We start from the raw sequence: 22,723 nt of genomic DNA on the forward strand, positions 1-22,723 counted from the left end.
ACTCTATCTGCTCAGAGATGCTAAGATATTAATTCCTGACATTTAACATCTTTCATTTTTGTCTTTTTCTTCCATTGGTGACAAAGTCACAAGTACTCCTAATATTATTGTGGTTTGTTGTTTGCATGTATATTTAAAGAAGGTTAGTGAAACAAAAGATGTCACATTTCCACCTAGATCTCACCTACCCCTTCCGTACAAACTAGGGACCCTCTGAGCTATATTGCTATTAATTGCCTAATCTTATGAGAGTGGAGTTCAGAGAGATAAATTAGGTTGTTCTAGCTTTCAAAAAGTGTACACTCTCGTGCCAAGAATGCCTGCGGAGCCTTGCTGGAACCCTGTTGGCTGCACTACCTCCCACTGTGGGGCTGGTAAACAGAGGGATGGGAACACTTCATGGAGCAAAGGCTCCTCCTTGGTGAGTGTAATGCACTGTTCAAATTCCTGGTCAAACCCACATTGTAAGGCCAGACTGGACCAGGTGACAGGTCCAAAAGCAAGCTCAGTCAATGAGGGAAATCCACTCACACAGAACCCTAGAATGAAGGACCCTCTCTGCCCCCCAGGATCTCAGCATCCTGAAAAGAACCCTGGCTCAGCGGTAAGACAGCAAGTCCTTGGCTTTGTTCGTTTGTTGTTCACTTTCTTCAAACCTCAAACTATTGATGGGGTCAGCAGAGGAGAAGGGGGAAGGGGGAACACGGCACAGGTCTGTTAATTCTAGTGGCTATTTAAAGAGAGAAGGAGGGGGCTTATATGCCTGTATGCTCATCTTGTTCTTAAGGCCAATTCTGGTAAATCCTTCCCGAAAGAGAAAGTCATCTGTTAATGTGGATTCTGCTTCTTGGTTTCCAACTGTTACAGCTGTTAGCAGTGCAGCCAGCCTGAGGGGTAAGGTGGGGGTGAGGGGTATGTCAGAGGGAACATCTGTCCACTAAGTGCCCCACTGAACAGCAACAAATCTTGGGGTGACCCCTCTCTGCTTCCTGGGCTGCTTCCTCGAGTCCTCCCGCCCCTCCACTGCTTTGGGAGTTTCCCTTCCATGACGTAGGCGAGAGGGCTAGAGGTCCCAGCTTTCACAATTGTGAGCGCTTTGGCCGTGTGTATGTGTGTGCCTACTTGTGTGTATCGGGGGAGGCTGGAGCGTGTCACCAGGGCCTTAGAGAAATGTATGGCCAATTTAAAACATTCCGGATCATTTGAATGTTTAGCTTAAAAGACAACCCAGAATCGAAATCGGCGAAATGAACAATACAGGGTGAACTGGGTGGGAAACCCACAAGGAGGAATGGAGCTGTCCATGCAGCCCTGGTGACAGGGGCGCGCTCGGAGGAAGGCGCTTTGCAGAGAAAGTCACTCCGGCTCTTCTCTCTCCGGCCACAATCCCGCCACGTTTCCTCCGTAGAAGCATTAATAGAAAATTAGCCTAAATCCGGGAGGGGTAGCGGCGGTGGGCCTCCGTTCCCAGGCGCCCTTCCCTGCGGCCTGGGGAGCTCCCTCTCCCCCCACGGCTGGCGCGGAATGTGGCGATCCGCCCAGGGCAGGGATGACTTCATGCAGGCGGTCTAGGCAACCGAGCAGCTGCTGCAGCCGGCAGGTGGGGTGCGGGCCACGGTGACCGGCGCGCACCGGCAGCGACTCTGCAGCCGGGTGCGGCCCGGGGCGCGCGGACTAGATCCGGAGAAGGTAAGCTGCCCGGCTATTATTATCCTTGGCCTTGCTGGCGCTTGCTGGTGCTTTCCGCTCGGCTAATAATGGGGTTTGCCGTGCAGACGAGGGCACTGTCTCTGCGGCACTCCGCATGGGAAAAGGAGCAACAACTGGAATTGCGATGTGAATCAGCCTAGTGCCTGAGATTGGAGGAGCGGTGTTACCGGGCAGACAAGAGGGCCGGCAGCCTCTTTATGCTTAAAGATAACGGCCCACGTCGGTGCCAGGCTCCGGTGCCAGACTCCTTAGACATGGAAGAGGTTCCAAATGCACAATAATTGGAGTTGTACTTGCACCTGGGTACCTGCAGCCTTCGCTCGGGTCTCTTCTGGCTTGGGAGCAGCAGGTCCTTGGCAGCAGCCTTGGGAAGCAATCAGAAATCTTCCTCTCCTCGCGGACTCCGGCCTCTCCCTTCCCAGCTAGGAGAATGGGTCTGTGCAGATGTCAGTGCCCAGCACCCACTTCAGTCCTGAGCCCTAGGGAAGTCTCAGGCCACAGGAGACACCTCTCATCTCCTGCAGTTCAGCTGGGTTGAGCAGCACCTGTCTGCGCTTCCTTCTTTTACCATCTTATCTTCTCTGTCAGTCACTCTATTGATTTCTTTTTTCTTTTTCTTTTTTTTTTTTGCGGGGTGGGGAATGCTGTGCCCATTCACAGGTCAACCTTTGTCAGCTCTTACTCACCACCTCTATTCCCTGAATGATTTTGTCAAAGACCCAGAAAGGACAGTGCCCTACCCCAGTTGCAGTAGTCTCTCTATATACTGTTACCTTTGGCCCTCTCCCAAGTACATGGCATCAGAAATTCTGTTTTCAGCCCAATACCAACATGGTTTGTGGTAACTCCTTCACTGTAGTGTAGTCGCTGGCTGTCAGAAAGGGTTCCAGGAAGGCAGAATCTGTGGGGGTGAGAGAGGAGGCCATACCCACACAGCTGGCCCTGTGCGCAGGCTTAGGTGGGAGTAGAAATGTACATGTCAGTCTCTCCTGTTATTCTTGAAGCTTTTTTTGTCCAGCTAGGTTGGGAGACAGCTAGCTGGGTCAGGTTTGGGCAAGTCCTCCCCCAAAAGCAATCAGTGACTTAGTCCTCAGGTTCCCCAGTAACCTCAACGGAGTTTCCAAGAAGACTCCCCCGCAGGCACTCAGAAAGCCAGCGGAGCTGGCCAGAATAAGCCTGCGGCTATTTGTTCAAGTTAGCCTCCCCTGGAGGAGTGCTTACCCCTTGTGGGAGGGGTTCCCCACAGAGCCCTGCTGCTGAGCCCCTGCCTGTTCCTGTTGCCCCCTAGGGCTGCACATATAAGTACTATGCTTTGAAATGGTTAAGATGGCTGTGACGGGGACTCCAACCTGCCGCTTCTCCAGCAGCGAGCAGTTGCAACGAGCCAGACTGTGGGGAGTCTGTGTGCCAATATTCTGCAGAAAAGGAGATCTGTTATCTTTAAACTTGACATTAGAGAGACATTCTGACTCAAGGGCCATGTAATTTCATTTTAGCAAATTAGAACAGGAGATCAGTGAACAAGGAGAGCAGGGTTTATAGCTAAAAATGGACCTCTGCTTACCTTCCTTTTTAAATGTTGCTTTTAGACAAAGACCCTGGTTTTAAAAGCTCACATTCATTCTATTATATACTATTATTAATGTTTTTCTGATTCTATGTTCTCTCTTTATAAAATACACTTTAGAAGGATTTGAGTTGGTTTCTTTGTCTCCACCTTCAGTGTATGAGGCAGAGGGAGTGGAGAGGGTGGGCAAATCCCACGCCAAGCAGCCTCTCCAGAACTGTTCCCTGGGATCATGAACCCCTCAGGGCCGATTTCATGCTGGGCTTGTTATTCTTGTTCTTGTTGAGTGTGATTTTGGCTTAAAATTGAAATTTTTCAAGAGTCTAGAATTTTGACTCAAGCATTCCAATTAGAAGGGGGAACAAAGAACAAGAACAATAAAACCCTTCACCCTGTCACCTTTTTTTTCCTAATCTTGAAAGAGTAAACTATATACATAATTATCCTAAACATTAAGTAGTAACAAATATTAAAACAATAATTCATTTGGAAGAAATTACCCAAGGTAGGTGAAACACAGAGGAGTGTGATTGATCATAAGCACAACACAAATTTCTGTACTTGTGAGAGGCATCTTCCCAGTGAAGAGTGCGTGAGGATATCCTAATGATGGTTAGAAAAGGAACGTGTCTATTACTTGGCTTCCAAAGAAACTGAAATCTTGGTCAATAGATGGGTCACGATTAGGGAACTGCTGGTGCCTAAGCTGGCATTGTCCCTGGCAGTAACTTTACAAATGAGAATGAATCCACTAAGTTCTGGACTGGGGAAGTTAGGGACTGGAGAAGCCTTTTCAGGAAGAAAGAAAACAAGTTAGAAAATTTAGTTTTTCAGTTTGGTGCAACTGAGGAAGATCACTAAATGTAAGGGGTTCCTGAATATGGACTTTGTTCTATTTAAACAACGTCTGAGGGAAGTATCTAGATTCAGAGCCCTGAAAAGAAATCGACGTAGTAGGATTTCGTGACTGAAACTGATTTATGCTTTTATTTCCCTTTCTTTCACCGTCTCCCAGGGAAAGGAGAAATTAATGGCCTGGTGTTCAGAAATGGAGAAGGGAAAAGAAAACGATGTGCACTATTAGATGTTAAATGAACCAAGGCACTTTCGTAGGTTTGACAGGATGGAACTGAAGTCAATCTATTGCTTTCCAACCCCATAAAAGCTTTCAGGCTGGTGGTGGTCCATGTGCCTGGAGAGTACAAATTTGGGAGTCCAAGTTCCCTCCCATAACCAAGGCATCTCTGGTGCTGCATGAGCACCATGAGCTACGGCCTTATCTTGAGATTTTGAACAATGGGAAAGAAAGAAAAAAACAAAAACAAAAAAAACAACACCAAATAATAAGGCTGAAATAAAAATGTCATTCTTATTTAACCAGTGCCACTTGAGAGTAGGTAGAAAAAGTACTATTTTGAAAGCTGTCCGTAGCCTCTTGATTGCCAGGTGTCTGTAACACTTCTGCCTGTTCATTGTGTCTGTATTTTTAAGTTCTTTTTTATGTTAGTTGTTAAATACGTGTGCTTTAAAGTGATTAAAAAGTCTTATGTGTCAGGAGCTGTGATAACCCTTTCTCTAGTTTCTCACTAATCCCTGAAAAGTCCCCCGGGGCCCGTCTGAACCAAGTGGTCATTATTTCCCGTGTGTGCCCCGTGATTCAGGCCTACGTGTCTTCGTTTGCTCCTTCCGCTCACCTGCTGCGTGTGGAAGCCTCGCTCACATCCTGCACCACCCCGCCCCTGAAGCCGTCCCCACACCCATGCTCCCCAAATCAGATGTTTTCTCCCTTGTTTAAATTCCTGTGGCACTCTGTATCTTTCTTGATCTACCCTTCAGTGTGAACATGCTGTGCTCTTATAAAACAGCCTTGGAGAGCAGGACTGACCGCTTTTCATTGCCTGCAGCTCATAGCGCCGTGTCTTGCTACATATATGCATAGTAGATACTCAGCAAATTGACTTTAGTGAAGGAATTGGTTATCATCTCCTAGGGTACACATCTACCTACTTTGTCCAGTGACCAAGTTAGGCTCGGAATATACGTGCACACCCCAAATGAGTTGTTTAAATTCCTTACATAATGACAAATCTAGGGGAAATGCATCCAAATAGTTATATTCCACAAAAACTACTGTCAGCTTGCACGCATTAAATGGAAATTGGCTTATACATATGAAAAAGCAAGACAAGTTTAACAACAACAACAACAACAACAACAAAGAACTTTAAAGAAGACATTGTCCTGCCCTCAATGGGCATACATTCTGTTGGAAAGAGTGAGTGGGGAAGGAACCTCATATACACGAGCCCTTCTCTGATTCAGGGCACTCTGCCGGGCTTTCCATCCATGGTATCTGATTTCGTCCTTCTACCAGATGACAACTTTGCATTGAAGACACCAAGATTCATAGTTGTCACCTAAATGCCAGGCAGACATTCTGTCCATGTCACTACGCTGCTCTTTGACGTACAATGGAGTGCAGGAACAATTTGTGGAAATATCAGGCCAGAGCCATCAGAGTACTTTAAATTATGTTTGATTCATCTTTCCAGTGCTTCCTAACCGTCTGGGTCCTAATATCCCTTTGACAATTCAGTAAAGGCTGTGTTCCCTCTCCCCAAGCACACACACACACACACACACACACACACTAGAATTCTGCATACATTGCAGGTATGTAAGGACCCAATAAAGCCCTCCTTAGTGAATGGTTTGAGGACATCCGCTCTGTGCTCACTTTGACAATACCTGTGTCCTTTACCAGCCCAGACATTTCTGGTCCTTGAAATGAGGCCCTCCTGCTAATGTCCTTCCCACTTTAGGACCAAAAGGGGAGCCCGTCGCTAGTCAGTGACCACTGAGATACCAGGAAGCAAGTGCCCGTGAGAACAGTGATTCAAAGCACCTCAATTCCAGGAAAAGGAATCCCCGAAGGAGCTCTGAGTGTTCCACATTCCAAGTACCTTAGTTAGAGTTTTCCTATCAAAACATTTTCACGAAAAGGAAACAGTCCCCAGGCTTGGAGTGACTGTACTGCCAACTATGCAGAAGAGTAGTGTCAGCTGCTGAGCAGTGTGTTCTACCTCAAAATACGTGCCATCGCTTAGGATGGATGTGTGTCTGCCTCAAAGCCACTGTTTCTTTCTGGTAATGCTGCCTGCAGTGATGTGTTTGTTTCTGCCAAATCAAGGAAAGAATGACAAGTGATGTCCGTCCTTCCTAGTTTCTAAAACAACTGCCAACATAAAAATGCATTAACATCCTGAGTTTATACTTGAGGAGATCAGTTAGCCCGGTTCCTGCTGATGCTGGTTTTCAGAGGTGTGACAAGAGCCACATCAGTCTGGAAACTGGAGAGATGGAGAGAGAAAACTCAAGGCAGCATAAGCTGCCGCTTTCTGTATTTTGCCCGAACTGCGGAACAACAGTACACAGAAGTTCCTGAAATGAGTGCAATGTTATGGAAACTTCATCATAATGTGCCTCATATGAGGCACATCGGTACTTTATTTGGTAGATTTTTAAAATTTTTATTGTGGTAAAATATACATACATAAAGTTTTACCATTTTAAAGTATACAACTCACTGGTGCATTCACAAAGTTGAGCAACTATCTCCACTCTCCATTTTCAGAACTTTCTCATCATCCCAAATAGAAAGTCTGTACCCAATGAACAATAACCCCTCCTTCTTCCATCCCCTCTGCATCTGGTAAACTCTTTTCTACTTTCTACGTCTATGAAATTGCCTATTCTAGACACCTCATATAAGTGGAATCACACAATATTTGTCCTTTTATGCCTGGCTTCTTTCACTCAGTATAATGTCCTCAAGGTTCAACCATGTTGTAGACTGGACCAGAATTTCATTCTTTTTAAATGCTGAATGATATTTAATTGTGTGTTGAATGAGATTTTATATATATATATATATATATATATATATACAGTGTATTATAATTTATAGTTACAAAGCACTTTCAGTGGATTGCCTTTCTATTATATTAATGTTACCTAACACATAACACTACCATATTGCCTTAGCAGATGCCTAATAATGTAAATAATATGCACTATGAGTGTGCCGTAATTTTATTCAACCAAAATACATTAATAAGCCTTTACCAAGTTCCAAATGGTTTTATGATTTCAAGCTATGTGGTAATGGACATAGGAGTACAGGTCTTTATGTATCAGTGCTTTTAGTTTTGATGGAAAAATTCTTGGAGTGGTATGGAATGGTATTGTTGGGTCAGGGATTATCCATATCAGTAATTTGAATATGTACATTGACTATAAAAATCATTATCTTCTTCAGCAGATAGTAATTCTGTATTTTCTGAAACCATATCTATCTTTAAAATGAATGTGTGTAATATAGGGAATCTGTTTGACATGATTTGAGCAAGGAAATATCGTCACTTTTTTCATTTTTAGTTCATGAAGGAAACATACTACACACAAGTATTGAAAGACTTCCAATCTCTCAATCATCCATTGCATCATTTCAGGAATATTACACAGTGCATCCAGATGTCAGTAGAGAATTCTAGCAACAGTGTAGGAAACTAGGAACATCTTACAGCTAATTTTTTGTTTTCTTTTTAAGCTCTAGCAATGGGTCATTTGTATCCAGCCTAACCTGAAATTTGATCTATTTTTTAGTTCAAATGTATGTGCCTGCCTTCTGGCAAATTTTTATGTGCTAGATTTCCCTTAGTTTCTCTTCAGTGTATTCTTTTTAATTTACCCTGAAACAAAATAATTAAAGCCTAGAGATGAAAGCATCTTACATAGGCTAGACTACAGAATATTGAAATGTTTGAAGTATAAACAGAATTGGCGAGGCTGCTAACTACCCTCCTCAGATGAGACTGTCTGGATGTGCAGCGTCCCACAGAAGAGAAACAGGGAGCTTGCTGAGGACTCAGCATGTTTTACGGGAGCTAGATCCTAACATGCTAAAAGGGCAAGCTCCCTAAAATGGAGGGTGACAAGAACACAAACACACCCCAGACACTCACAACAGTACTGTACGGTATGTCTTTTCTTCGGTTGATTGGGATGGAGGGACCTATTAAACATTTCTCCTAGTATTTACTTTTGTCTTTATTGCTGTCTCATCAAACCCTCATTAAAAAGCAGACATAAAACCAATAAGCCTTCTGACTGTTGCTGAATAAGCAACACAAAGCCCACATTTTAAACAGTGTGGTGCAGTGGTTAGGAGCCTGGGGGTAAAAGCATTGGGGTTTTTGGTCATTGCAATAGTAGCAACAACATGTCCTGATACACTCAGAATAGAACTGAGTCACTGTGGGAAGTCAGTCATAGTTTTCATGCCCTTTCATGCTCAGATTCTCTGATCATTAAAATGTAGTGGAAACAACCATTCACAAAATGCAATCTCACCAGGACTTGCAGAAATCATGTTGAATCTGAATTGGTGGTTGAATCCCATTGGGTAAGGGATCACTGACAATAATTGGTCAGACTCACCAAATCCAAATTCAGATTTAAAGACTATTAAATGTTAAAGATTGTAAAGACTTAAGGATTTTAGCCCTGGTCAGTATGGCTCAGTTGTCCGAGCTTTGGCCTGCACACTTAAGGGTTGCAAGTTAGATTCCCGATCAAGGGCACTTACCTGGCTGGGTTAGTGCAGGAGGCCACCAATGGATGTGTCTCTCTCACATCAGTGTTTTATCTCTCTCTCCCTCCCTCCCTTCCACTCATTCTAAAAATCAATGGAAAAAAAAATATCCTCGGGTGAGGAATAACAACAACAAAAAGATTTAAGGATTTGAGTATTTGTTTTATAAGGTAATATGTAAACATTTTAGAAAAGTAAAATTATATGTATGGGTTTTTTATTATAAAGTATTCTCGCAGGAGAACAATGTGTTTTTTAGAAGGATTCATTCTGAAAAGGCTGCATTAGCACATTTTTTTAAAAAACGCTACCCTCAAAAATAAATTGTGACAAATCACTGTTCACCCAAGTTCATCCCTCATCTCAAGGAAGGGAGTTGTTCTTGGGGAAAGTGCCATCACCTGCTGGGTGCTTTCCTGCAGTGGACGAAGCTGAGCTGAAGTGGAGAGGACATTCTGAACTACCGTGGCCCACCCACGGTCACCGGAATTACCTAATGATCAGTACAGAATGGTTTTATAATAAATGCAGGGTGCTCCCCAAATGTATACAGGGTGTCTATAGATTTTGTTACATTTTGAAAATGAAATATATTTTAAGAAATGCTGGCTTTATAATTATTCAAACTTGTGCATCCATTTTGGGGGGATGCCCTATATATACCTACGGAGAATTCCCATTGATAAAAGTTAGTGGAGACATGAGGTGATCTTATAAGAGAGAGATCTAAATTCCATTTCATACACCATCTCCATATTAAAGAACAACCCAGGATTGCAAAGAAAGGCACTTGGCATGTTTTACAAAAGTTTAGATTTCTAGGGAACGTACTGGTATATATACCATGACTCAATAAATGTAAACTGTTATTTTAAAACAGTAACATATCAAGAGTATCAATATTTCTTCACCCCAAAATGCCTTTATTATTTACAAAATGTTTCACAACAAAATGAATCAATAACAGTTAGTATTGAAACCTGCCGTCCAATATAAAATAGTTGATATTCTACACAAGTTCTTTGTAATTATTTCTGTACATGTAGGAGGGATGGATTAAGGACAGGACTACCCTTTCTCCTGGTTCTTGCCAAGCCATACTTCCCGCTGAGGTTTTGGTAAAGTAGGATTACAGGAGATGTATATTAAAGTTGGAGATATAGCTAGTAAGCAGTTCAAGCTGCTCAACCAAGCATAGTCCATGTACCCAGGACAGGAAAACATACATCCCTTCTTTCTTCAACTACCACGGGTTTGGACTTTTAGATCATTCAAAATCAAGATACAGATTTTAATCATAAAGCATTAATCTGCGGTTATCTTATCTCCATGTTTTTTCCAACCTCATTTATTGTGAAGAATACTATCATAGAGAATGCAAAATCCCAGTCGATTGAAAACTTTTTCTACTTGCCTGCAAGTATGTGATAGTGGGCCTGTAATGTTATCATAGGGCTTCATAAAGTCACTGTTTCATCACAAAAATCAAGTAAGACACTAAAATGATCTCACACTAAAAAGTCCATCAAGTAAGGGGAGAGGGGTTGGCATCTTGGTCGTCATTTAGGAAAAAAAAATAACTATCCTGTTCAGGCAAAATACTGAAATGGTTAAATTTCTACTTAAAAAATAAAATGGAAAATGACATACAATGATAGTACAATATTATGAAAGCAAAGCAATTGGATTGATCTTGAAATGCCTAACTATAAAATCAGTGCTTTTTTTTGTTCAGTGTGATAATAATTTTTTTCTTAGAGATCTCAGTTTTTGGTCATTTTCAAGATCAATCAAAAAGCTCTAAATATTAAGTTCAAACTATGCTGATCACTAGATCTCCCCTTCCCTTTCTGACTTTAATTTTTATTTATTTTTGGAAGTTTTGGCTACATCTTATATCCAAATCATGTCTTTCAGGAAGTGAATTGGGGCTTTACATTCCACCTGGTGTGAACTCCACCTGTACCATTTTCTGGTTCTGTGACTTAGGGAAAGTTACTCAACCTCTATGAGTTGTTTCTTGATATTTAAACAGGAAAATCACAACTTGTTGTGAAGATGAAAGAAGATAACATACAAAAAGCACTTAGCACAGTATCTGGAACTTAGCAAGGGTTAATAAATGCTTTCCATTTTAACTGTTTTATTTGTCACGGGCAATTTGCAACCAGATCTCATTACCAAAATGCTTATAAACATGTTTTCCGATGCCTCTCCACGTTAGTTAAACTGAGCTTTGAAATGACTGCGAACCTCCTGGGAAGCGGTCTCCGTGCAGGTGATGGCAGTGAGGCCTCCCAGCGCGAAGCCGCAGGCTCCTCGGGCAGCGGCCGTGGGAATTAGGCTCAGCCTCTATTTTTAACTCTGCAAGCAGTTGATTGGATGACCTCTTAATTTTGCATCTTATTTTCTTTCTGAATTGTGTCATGTCTAAATCACTCTACTCACTGACTCGTTATCAGAAATGACACTGTTATTAAACCAGGGTGTTGATTTCAGAAGCAAGGGTCCTATAAAATGGGAAAGCTCCCTCACTTAAAAGCAACAGTTGACTTTTTTTTTTTTTTTTTCACAATACAGTGTTGAAGTTCTTGGAGAGGCAGTATTAATTTATAAAGAGTTGTTAACATACTACCTATTCTCTAACGAAAGACTGTGAATAGTCTGCTAATTATCTGCCTTATACCCAAATATATTTTTGAATGTGTAACTATTGAAGAAGTCTCTTATTGTTACTCAATATCATTAAGTTGTCTGCGGGAAAATTAAACTCCATTGTACATCAAAGGACTCTTCTTGGTGTATGAGACCTTTCTCTTTTACTGAAGCTGAAAGATTTTAGAGAGAAAATGTAAGCATTATAATATTCAGGGTCTTATGCATTGTTGGATGCTCCTGAATGGATTTGATCAATAGCAACAACTTTAAAGTCAAATACGAAAATAGAACCTCGCCCTGGCTGGTTTGGCTCAGCGGTTAGAGCATTGGCCCTCAGACCAGAGAGTCGCAGGTTTGGTTCCTGCTAAGGCCACGTATGTTGCTTGCAGTTTGTCCCCAGCCCTGGTTGGGGTTCTCTCTCACTCAGTGTTTCTCTCCCACATCGATGTTTCTCTCTCTCTCTCTCTTCCTCCCTCTGTCCCTCCCGTTCTATCTGGACATGAATGCAAAAATGTCCTGGGTGAGGATAAAAAAAAAAAATAGGCCCTGGCCGGTTTGGCTCAGCGGTTGGAGCATCGGCCTGCGGTACAGAGAGACCCGGGTTCGGTTCCCGCTAAGGGCACGTAACTCGGTTGCAGTTTGTCCCCGGCCCTGGTTGGTCGTGCGGGTGGCAGCCACTCGATGTGTCCCTTCACATCGACGTTTCTCTCTCTCTCTTCCTCTCTCTCCCTCCCACTCTATCTGAACAAAAAATGGAAACATGTCCTCAGGTGAGGATAAAAAAAAAAATAGAACCTCAATTAACATGAAACTTTGGTACCAGAAACACCTGCTTATAAAAACTGCATTGTGAGTATACACACATGCTTTAGTATAACTGACAATTGGTCTTGAAAAGTACATCATTTTACATTTTTCTTTTATGGATTTTTATTATTGATATGGGCTGTTTTGGTTTAAGGAAATAAGTATAAAACTGCCTTATGTCTAATACATAAGCCACAGTTGTTCAAAACTGAGAATTTTGTGATAAAAACTTCAGCCAAACCTGCAGTAATTTATTTTGATTGGTAGAGTCTATTTATGTGTACCTAACTTTATTCTTTTGAGTAAAAAGTGTAAATTATTAGTAGGAATAAGTTTATTCTAAATTTCCAAGCCAATATTGTAATCCCTGTTTTCAATCCTGAATTTATTAGCTATTCACTAAAGGCCTGAGGCATAGATTTGGGGCATATTTTGATCCTAAGATGAGGTGTTGCAAACAATGAAAATACCTGTTTTAAATGTATATATGCATACATGTATATACATATATTATAAATACATTTATATACTTAATATGTATTATATATTGATTCTATTTAACCAGTTATCTGTGTGACTATATATATGTATGTGTATATGTCTATTTCTTTTTTTTTATCCTCATCTGAGGATATTTTTGCATTTATCTTGAGACAGAGCGGGAGGGAGAAAGAGAGAGAGAGAGAAACATTGAGTGAGAGAGACACATCAAGTGGCTGCCACACACACGACCCATACCTGGGCAGGGGACAAACTACAACCAAGGTACATGCCCTTAGCAGGAACCAAACCTGGGACTTTCTGGTCCGCGGGCCAATGCTCTAACTCCTGAGCCAAATCGGCCAGGGCTAGATGTCTATTTCATGAACACTTTCCTTCTATTTTAAATATTTGATTATATTATGATTGGATTTCATTTAAAATAAACAAACATGTTCTTGGAGAAGCATTTAAAGAAATCTTGTTTTCAGAGTCAGGTTTGGCAAAAAAATTTTTTTTCACTGCCTGTTTATTTTTCAATCATTAAAAAATATTTAAAATTTCGAAGTGACTTTTTGGTATATGAATCCAAATGTTCATTTACCTTTCCAGATTGCTGCATATGTTATATATGTTTTATATATTTATGTGTGTGTGTGTATGTATATTTTTTAAACTTGATCTTATGGGGTTCTATCTACTATCCAGTTCTGTGAGAAAAGTGGTAGAATTGCCGTTCAGCTTGGAACCTGCTCCTGTTTATGTGACTATATTTTATCCATTCGGCTCATGGCCTTCCATCAGCCGTTCTGTTTTGTGGAAAACATTTTACAATGCATAAGAAATATTTTTCGCTGTCTGTAGTTTGTGCCATAATTTTCCAGCAGCTCACAGCATCCTAATTTGAACTGTTCTCATTTGAATAGTGTTTCAGAATAGACTTGTCCCCTTGTGAGTCATCACACCTGCTCCTTAGGAATTTCTCCCTCTTTCTGTTGGAGAATGAGCAGAGAAAAGGGGAAGGCAATTGTTTGCACTAAGGAACATTCCAGTTCTTTTTCTATGCTTATACTTAAAAAATGCACTCTCATAGTAGAACTAGAGTCATGAGAGTGGCAGTTACACAGTCCCTACTTAGGTCATACACCCAAGAGAGTGCAATTTTTCAAGTAAGAGACCCAGACTTGGTCTAGCATTTATTTCAGACTCCTTCACCAACCAGGTAGGGATCTGTTAACTAGATTTTTTAAAATAGCCATTTGTTTATTAACGACATCTATTGTTGGTTCTGCTTTGTTTTAGTCTCATAACATTCTTATATAGAGGCTGATACTAACAAACGTTATGAGTGCTTTATATCTAATTAGTAGTGTTACGATTATAAAAACTCAAAGGCTAGACCTCTCAATTAGAAAATGTAAGAATAAGAAAAGCAGTGTTTAAAGATTAATTCTAGCATACATTTCTTTTAATGTTAAAGACATATAATCACCCTGGCCAGTTTGGCTCAGAGGTTAGAGCATTGGCCTGCGGTCCAGAGAGACCTGGGTTCGGTTCCCACTAAGAGCATATACCTCCGTTGCAGTTTGTCCCCGGCCCTGGTTGGGTCGTGTGGGTGGCAGCCACTCGATGTGTCCCTTTCACGTCGATGTTTCTCTCTCTCTCTCTCTCTCTCCCTCTCATTCCCTCCCACTCTATCTGAACAAAAAATGGAAAAATGTCCTCAGGTGAGGATAAAAAAAAAAAAGACATATAATCTTGTAGAGGTCTGTATGTTTGGATGTTATATAAATAAAAGTAATATGATTAAGCATGTATTAACTTATACTACCAGAAATTCCCTCTAAATTCTTTCTAAGACACAAGGATTTATGATATTTCTTTATTGTTTTTATTGAAGTATTGTGTATATAATATTTCATATAAACACTGCATCAACTGCAATACTAGTTTAGAAATTTTAATTTGATATGTAAATATACTAACTTCAGTTGAAATTGCTACAATTTTCGGTTCCAAGTTAATTTGATGGCTATTGATCAGTATTATTATTCTGGTTTCTAATAATTGCTATCCCAAATAAGTGTATTATAAAGATAAAAATATCCCTGGCTTAGAGTTTCTGCCCTATTAATCACATACTAAGATTTCTCTTGGATATCAGCAAAATGATATAATTTGAGCATAGCCTAGGAAATGACTCATCAATTGGCAGGCAACCTTTAACAATAAAACATACCTGATACTCCACTTCTGCAAATTCATTATACCACACAAATACAATTGTAATAATTGACAGATGAATATCAATGTTCAATCATTTTCTATGATATGCTATTGCAAATTATTAACAGAATATTGAGTAGCAACAATTCTATAGTATTTGTTCAGATTTTTATTTACAATCAAGTATAATCTACATGTCTATGGTGATTTTATATCTACCACCTCACTTAAGTCAGCTTTCAAGTGAGCAATCTTTACTTAATACTTTTCATTTAAAGTACTAAATAAAATTGTACATAGCCTTTAATTAAATGTAAGTACTCAAATTGTGTATGAAATGTTTGAAATGATCAAATACAAAAAGAGGGATATCCTTTATAGCCTTTGAATTTCTAATATATTTATTAAGGTCATCTGTGCTGAACTTCATCCACAAATAATCTTCGCAATTAAGTATGGTAGGATGCTTAGAGTAAGAAACAATATAGAAACTAATAACTAAAATTTCCATTTTGTGAAATGTTCAGTAAAAAAAGAAGAATGTTAAATAATAAATAAAGCATATTCGTAACTTGGTTTTGAATATCACATACATAGAAGAAAAAGACCCAAAGAATGTTTAAAAATCAATTCTCAAGGGTTAACTCAAGAAGTACAGAATCAGAGTGACCTTTATTTCTTCTTGATTTCCTTCTGTATTTCCAAATTCATTGCAATGAGAACTGTTTAAGATGAAATGTGCCAGCTTGGGTATGTTTTATAACGCGTAAACAGTGGCGAGCATCGTTAAAATGTTCAATTTTGGTGTAGATTTCTGGAAGATCAAGGCTGGCCATAAAAACACTGACTATATTAGAGGAAAGGGAGTTTCTTTTATCCTGAAATCACAATGATAAATATTATTTTTAAATCACTGTATAATTTTCAAAGCAATTTTATATCCATCGCTATGGAACATGCTAACTCTGAAGCTGGCAGAGCAAGGGTTACCTCATTTTGCAGGGGGAAAGTGAATTTGTGAAGTTTAGCAGTTTACCTACTTCAGCAGTGCAGAAAGTTATTAGTGACAGGGCCGGAATCCAAACCTGTTTCCTGCATGGCCAATTCAGTGCTTTCCCCTATGCCAGTGATTTTCAACCTTCTCCATCTCACGACAAACATAAACTGATTGCTAAAATTCTACGGCACACCAAAAAATATGTATTTTGCCAATCTGACAAAAATAAAATAGGTATAATTCTGATTCATTTATACCAGAATGCTATTGGGTTGGCTGTGGTCATTTTTTATTTGACAATCTAAGGGAAAAGAGGGTAGTGGCCCTGATTAAATAGTCAGGTGTTGCATGTTTTAACAATTCTTGCGACACACTAGTTGAAAATTGCTGATCTATGCTATAGGAACTGGACAGGTGTAAGTGGTAAGCATAGAAATGGAAATAGACCTGGATCTGCCTCCAGTTACAAATTTTTCTTTGGTCTTCACTGGAGCCTGAACCAGGAAAATCTATGTTGATTTCTTGCTTCAACCCAAAACAGATGAAAATATTAGAGTTCCTAGGTTTAAAAGTAAGAAATAAATTGTGTGGTTTTCTACTATATTCCAGTTTGTGTATCTGATGTCTATCAACTTGTCCAGAAAACCATGCCTCCTACCTAAAGAACTGCATTGACAACCCTGATGGCATACCTGAGTTAAATAATATGCCAATCTAGTTTGCATTGACATATGCTGACATTCATGAGATTATATCATTTTATTCACGTGCGTGCACACACACACAAACACACAGACACACACACACATACTTACCAGGTCTAATTTCAGTAGTAAGTTTGCTCCAAACATACTTATTACTTATATAATTTGCAATCTAATTAGTATATATGGCTATGTAATCAATCCCATACTTATTACTTATATAATTTGCAATCTAATTAGTATATATGGCTATGTAATCAATCCTTTTTATTTTTATTTCTTTTTTTTTTTATCCTCACCTGAGGACATTTTTCGATATTTTGTTCAGATAGAGTGGGAGGAAGAAAGAGAGAGAAACATGGACATGAAAGGGACACATTAAGTGGCTGCCACCCACACGACCCAACCAGGGCCGGGGACAAACCGCAACCAAGGCACGTGCCCTTAGTGGGAACCAAACCCAGGTCTCTCTGGACCGCAGGCCAATGCTCTAACCGCTGAGCCAAACCGGCCAGGGCTAATCAATCCTTTTGAAAGATTATAGCTAAAATTCACAGAAAATTCTCTTCTATAACTACATTGGACAATTTTAATGCATTTCTACAAAGTTTCTGTTAAGTATAAAATTGTTTTAAACAGATCATTGGTGAGATCTGCCTTAGTATTTTTGTGCTTCTGAAATATCACCACTATAACCTGCTTTTTAAAATAGTCTGACGCCTACTGAGTACTCCTTCACCTCCCACAAGACAGCAAGAAAAAGAAAGCATTTATGTTTTTAATTTTAGTGAAAGGTTCTTGATTTAAGAATTAGTAATTGTCTCCCATTTGGATTTCAAGTATGTTATAAGTATTTAAGGTTCTTTCTATATGACTTTTCTTCAGTTTTCACATATATCACCATTAATTTTGCCTTTTACTTGGGATTAGTAAAATCAAAAGGTTGATTTTCTACTATTTCTTAGTTCCACATTCATTTCAAATATCCAATGCCTTCTCAAGAAAAAAAAATAGTATTATGGCTTTGGAACGTTTGATAACAGATAATGCCAGGCAATGGTGTTTCTGGTTTTCAGTTAAAAAAATAAAACTGAAAAAACAAGGTGATAATTACTATAGCAATTTTTTTTACTCCATTTAGCCAATCAGCTCTTTCCATCATTAAATGTTAGATTTTGAGTGTATGGATCCAAATACTAAACGTTTTACATATTCAGAGAAATGAAAAATAACATGAACTGGGCTTTTTCTGTACTAAAGGGTGTTCTAAAACCAAATGGATCCCTCCTCACAACAATCCTAAGAGGTAGGCATTGCTGTTACTTATTTTACAGATGGGCAAACTGAGACAAAGAATGACTGAGTCCATTTCCCGTGGCCACACGGCTAGTAAGGCACAGATACAGTATTTAAAACAAGTGTGTTTGTTATTGTAACAGTCCACATTCCCCACCCCTATAAGAACATAAGGGTTTGGATCCCTACTATTTGTCATATGAACATTTACTTGCTTTGTGGAAAGAAAGGGAGGTAAGGAGAGAGGGGGAAACAGGGAGGGAGGGAAAGAGGGGAAGGAGGAAGAGAGGGAGGCTGGAGAGATGTCAGAATTCTGCCGCTTATGGATACTACAGTGCACTGTACCTTACACAAAGTTCAATGTAAGGGCTTCTAGAGATTTCAATAGAATAAATAATTTAAAATTTCCCTAAGTAAAGTCTCTGGAAGTATTATCAGATGGAGACAACAAGCGAATTTCTATTGAATTATACTCACAATTGAAATGCTATAGCAATCTCATGTTTGGGGAAGAAAAAAAAACAAACACACAATTCTAGCAATTTTCACAGTGGTAATTCTACCATTTCTTAAAATTATTATCAGGTATTGTTCACCCTCAACACCCTCCGCTTATTTAATTTCAGTACCTACTCTTTTTTTAAAAAAATCCTCACATGTTAGTAAGGTCTTAAGTTAGATTTAAACCATTGGCAAACTGGAAGAAAATCCAGGGTTTGTAGCAAAAGGGAAGGACCCCGCTCCACGCACATGCCCTCCTCTGTCCATCAGAAAGGAGGAAGCATGCTGATTGGTTAGATTTACTTGAACATTCACAGAGCCACATTTTACCACTACCCAGAGTCACTGTATATTTAAAGGTATACAGCAGTGGTGCCCACATTCTTTCTTGCCCATGGTCTGTTCCTAACAGAGCAGACAAGGGGAATCCAGATCCCAGAAGCCTGAACTTCAGTCTCCTCTCCCACTGCATGAGCCAGGGTGGGCTTTAATCCATCAGAACAATGGACCCTTCCATCTTTCACCGACTGGTTCCATGCATGTGACTCAAACTGCAGTTGGAGCCCAGAAAATCTTGCATGCTCCTTCAGCAACTTCTGCGTTCTCAGAAAATGGTAACGTGCCCCAAATAAGCCTTTACCCCAGTTCTGAACTCAAGGTTATCAGGAAGTAATTCCAAATCTCAGCTGTGTTCTGTATCTTCACAGGAAATTTGTATTTATAGTTAACATTTACTCGGGATTATTAACACATTCTTATACCATTAGAACTTATTTCTGTTTTCAGGTGCTTAAAGCCCATAATTAAATATATGTCGGCCCAGATAATTTTCCAAAAATCAAGTTTTATCACAAAAAGTGTAAGAATGATTTTTGGGATTTTCTTTGAAGGGCATCATTACCTACCCTCGTGATGTAATAATAGAAGTCAGTGTATAATTCATCAACTACAATCCTATGAGAACCAAAATTAATGATATTTTTTTCCTTCAGTCATTGACTTTCAACAAATGTAGCCAAGGCAGTTCAACTTTCCTTGCCAAGAAACCACCAATAAATAGCCATGATGGTAGATGTGGGCTATTTGCTGCCACTGGGTTGAAAAAAAATGACTGGGCTGCATTTTTGACTACTTGTCAAGCATTTTGACATCTTGGAACAGAAAGCGTTGTTTATAAAGTGCATTTTCTGTTGAACTGCTGTTAGTCATTCCTACGAGGAAATGACCTATCTATCAAGTTGTAAAACAGCATATAGGAGAACTGCCATGACATATGACTGCTTTCTGATAAAGAGACCTTAAAGTAACTGCATGTTACAATTAGTGGTTGTTTCCAATAATTTGTAAAACACCATGGTAAAACCCAATATATAAAGCTATTTGAATTTACTTTCCAGCATAACTTACTGGGCATTTTCTCTCATTCATATTCATATTCTCTCTCTCTCTTCTCTCTCTCTCTCTCTCTCTCTCTCTCTCTCTCTCTCATCAGGAGAGCAATGGTTCTCAATTTTTAGTGTGAATAAGAAGGCTTGTCAAAACAATAATGGGGAACACCTGAAAATCTGCAGTTCTAACAAGCTCCTAGGAAACATTATTTTTTCTGCTGGTACACATTTGATGAAACATTGCTCAAGTGAAAGGATTTGGGGATTTTGAAAATGAAATGAGAGACCTATGAAGAACTGAAGCCAGCCCCTCTCTGATCCTGGGCCCAGAGAGCCCACTGAAAGTACACGGTCATCTGAGTGAGTGCTTGGCCTAGCAGGCAGCAGGTGGAACACTCATACCCTTCCTACTCTTAAAGCCCGGTTTACATGAATGAACCATTTAACCTCTGTTTCAGTCTTTCTCCAGATTCAAAATAGTAATGATAATTTGCCTTCTCTGTTATTAAAAAAACAACATACATAAATCCTACATAAAAAAATTCTTTGGATGTATCTGTTACTCTTATGTAGCAAAGAAGAACTATGAAAACTCAGCAAAATCTCTCTCCATGAATGTTAAGCTTAATGTAGCTACAAATACCAAGTAACTGTCTGAGGTTAGCCATTTCCCTGACCCTTAGAGGTGGCAGCCACGTGGGTACAAGTAAAGAGATTCTCTAAAAATCACTATCCATCTGCACCCCCCCCCCCCCCAGCAGCTCCACTTTATCCAAATTCTTCTCACTCCTTCCACCACCAGCAACAGCTCCTCCTTGCTGTCCCATCCCAAGGCTCCTGCATTTCCCATTTCATCTGCTGGAAATGTTCTAGAAAAGTATCCATATTCATACTAACAGAATATTATAATAGAGGACAATATAAGTGAGAGAATCAGAGTCCCCTCAAGCCTGTGGTCAAATGTCACCTCATCAGTGAGGCCCTGGTCATCTCATGAGGAAGAACCGTAGCACGTGAAGGTGCACATTTTACCCATGCACACATGCTCTATCCCAACCCTGGTATATTTCCCTCGATTTCTTTCCATCAGACAAATATTACATTTTGTATTGGTTTGTATCTTGTCTTTTCCCCAGGTAGAATGTAAATGCCATGAGGGTAGGGTCTTGGTTTTCTCAATGCGCAAGTCTGCAGTAATCATTGGCACATAAAGAATTACTCGGTAAATATTTCTAGAATGAAAGAGAACTTGATATATCCGTGCACTTGGTTAACCACTGTGAACTTTGGCTTCTTATATTGTAGTCATTCTTAACCGTTGGAAGTTCTTGAGAATCCCCACTGTTCATAATGCCTCTGCATAGAAGGTTCATTTCTAAAAATGTTGTGTTGTCTTTCACACTCCTAAGCTTTTGTCAAAACACGAATCAGGTGTCCTATTCTCCAAAGCATTTCATGATAGACTTCACTTAACCCACTCTTTACACCATTCTGTCTGCTGTTCCCCGATCTGGCATCACAGCACAAAGCAGAGTGCGTGGCACACGGCAACTACTCATCGACGTTGAATAAGTGAACATCGACCTACTTCATTTTTTGTTTGTTTGTTTGTTTGTTTTTTTTGCATCATGATAAGTTACTTTTCATTGCTCTACTCTTCTAAAATTGCCCTGGGAATATAAGGGTAATAAGAGTGTTCCTAAAAGTCAGGAGAATAGACAATTTTGACAATCACTAGTATGAAGATCAAGCAAGTCAAAGTCTCAAAACTAACTAGAATAATTCTCAAAGAACAGGAGAGAGGCATTCAGGTTCATTACAGGTAGTAAGCAACAGAGATGTTGTTGTCCCACACTGCCATGAAGAAAACCACAGCTACAGCAAGCTCTTCATACTAATGAAAATGTATACTAGCTCTCACATATGCGGTATTCAATTATGATAAAATTTTTCAGAAACCGTGTTTCTGGACTTTGCCTCATCTGACATCTCTTCATGTGTGCTGAGGTAATGCATTAATTTTACAGGATAATTGGTCTAGAAACTATTCCCCTAGGGGAGAAAGGTGCTTAATCTGATCTTGCTGGTATAACAAAACACTACCAACGCGTAGCTCACAGCTCTGGAGGCTGGGAAGTCCAAGATCGAGGTGTCAGCACAGCTGCCTTCTGTTGAGGGCCCTCTTTCGGTTCGTAATCTGGCACCTTCTCCCTGTGTCCTTACATGGTAGAAAGTTGAGGGACCTCTCTGGGGCCTCTTTTCTAAGGCCCTAATCCCATTTATAAGAGTTCTACCTCCATGATTTAAGCACCCCCCCCCCAAGAGTTTCACCTACTAATATCACCATATGGGACATTAGGATTTCAGCATATGAATTTTGAGGGGACACAAGCATTCAGACCATAGCAGATGCTTAAGAGTCAAAGCTTGTTCTAAAGTTTATAGCCTGGAAAACAGGCAAAATTTGGAGATGTTATGGTAGTTTTTGTGGCTTAGTCTAGCACATTTGAAGGTGATAATGACCCATCCCAGCAGAGAGAATCTGCACCCCACTGGGCACTGTGAATGAGAGAGTCTGTCTTGGCAGAAAGGTGTTAGCTCTGTTTCTTCTGTATCTGTGAATGAATTATGCCTGGTATTACAAGAGGACCTTTAAATAGGAGAAATCTGATTTTTAAAATTCAGCATTTAAAAATGCTATTTTTTTCTGATCTTGATCTCTGAAGAAAACTTTGG

General features: G+C 39.9%; 1 protein-coding gene across 1 annotated transcript in view; it reads left to right on the plus strand.

The window, feature by feature from the left end:
• The first annotated feature begins 1,614 nt into the window (after window positions 1-1,614).
• Window positions 1,615-22,723, plus strand: part of PKIA (cAMP-dependent protein kinase inhibitor alpha) — a 66,393-nt gene continuing 45,284 nt past the window's right edge. Inside the window, exon 1 of the mRNA XM_036264392.1 lies at window positions 1,615-1,689. The gene's annotated coding sequence lies outside the window, so the exon portion shown is untranslated. The remainder of the gene's footprint in view (window positions 1,690-22,723) is intronic.

The sequence above is a fragment of the Molossus molossus genome, unplaced genomic scaffold (assembly GCF_014108415.1).
Source record: "Molossus molossus isolate mMolMol1 unplaced genomic scaffold, mMolMol1.p scaffold_m16_p_16, whole genome shotgun sequence".
In the NCBI taxonomy this organism is placed as follows: Eukaryota; Metazoa; Chordata; class Mammalia; order Chiroptera; family Molossidae; genus Molossus; species Molossus molossus.